Source organism: Orycteropus afer, unplaced genomic scaffold (assembly GCF_000298275.1).
Source record: "Orycteropus afer afer isolate SDZICR_OR568_19922 unplaced genomic scaffold, OryAfe1.0 scaffold00046, whole genome shotgun sequence".
Lineage (NCBI taxonomy): Eukaryota > Metazoa > Chordata > Mammalia > Tubulidentata > Orycteropodidae > Orycteropus > Orycteropus afer.
This window is the reverse complement of record NW_006921633.1, coordinates 5108385-5109270: the sequence shown is the minus strand read 5'-3', so window position 1 is coordinate 5109270 and position 886 is coordinate 5108385.

The following is an 886-nucleotide window of genomic DNA, read 5'->3' as shown; positions in this document are numbered from 1 at the left end:
GCAATGTACCAAATGTGAGTGACCAATATGGTGGCATTGAGGAAGAGAAAGACACAGAGAAGTACATGTGAGGTACGGACAACAAAGATGAACCCTTTAGCACATACAGTACTGCGTTATCAGTGAAGGCAAAAAGGGGTATATGGGTGGATAGATGGGTGGACAGACTGAACTGTTAGGTATGTCTATGAAGTGGGGAGTGTATCCAAGAACATGTATAGGGTTGGCAGACAATGGTGCTATAAGTTTATGTGTATGATCTGAATTCCCAGGTGAATAGTAGAATTGACAAGGGACAAAATTGTGGTCACTGCTTGCACAGCCAGCTACCCAGAGTGACTGAGTAGTTGAACCTGTGGGCTTGGGATCTTAGTCACAGGGGACTTCAAGCTCAATTGGCATAACATACTATACAAAACATTGTTTCATCTCCTACTTTGGTGAGTATAGACTGGGTTCTTAAAAACTAGCAAGCTGCCATCTAGATACAGTGATGGGTCTCTCCTCATCCAGAGTACAGAAGAATGAAGAAAACCAAAATTCATTAAACAATTAGTCCTAGAGACTGGTACACCAACTGATCTGCAGCGTATACAACTATGAGACCAGAAAAACTAGATGGTGCCCGGCTACCACTGTCATCCACTTGGATGGGGATCTATGTAGGAGATCGTTGATAGAGAGGGAGAACAATGTGGAACAAATTCAAAATCATTTTGGGGAAAAAAAAAAGTGAGGGGGGACCAGGTTTGCTGGTCTGATAGAGCCTGGTGGAACCACTGAGACTATGGCCCTAACTGCCCTTCAGGTCTGGAATTGAACCCACACCTGTGGCTTCCAGCCAAACAAAAGACAGGCATATGAGTTGAACATTTACCTGAGGTAG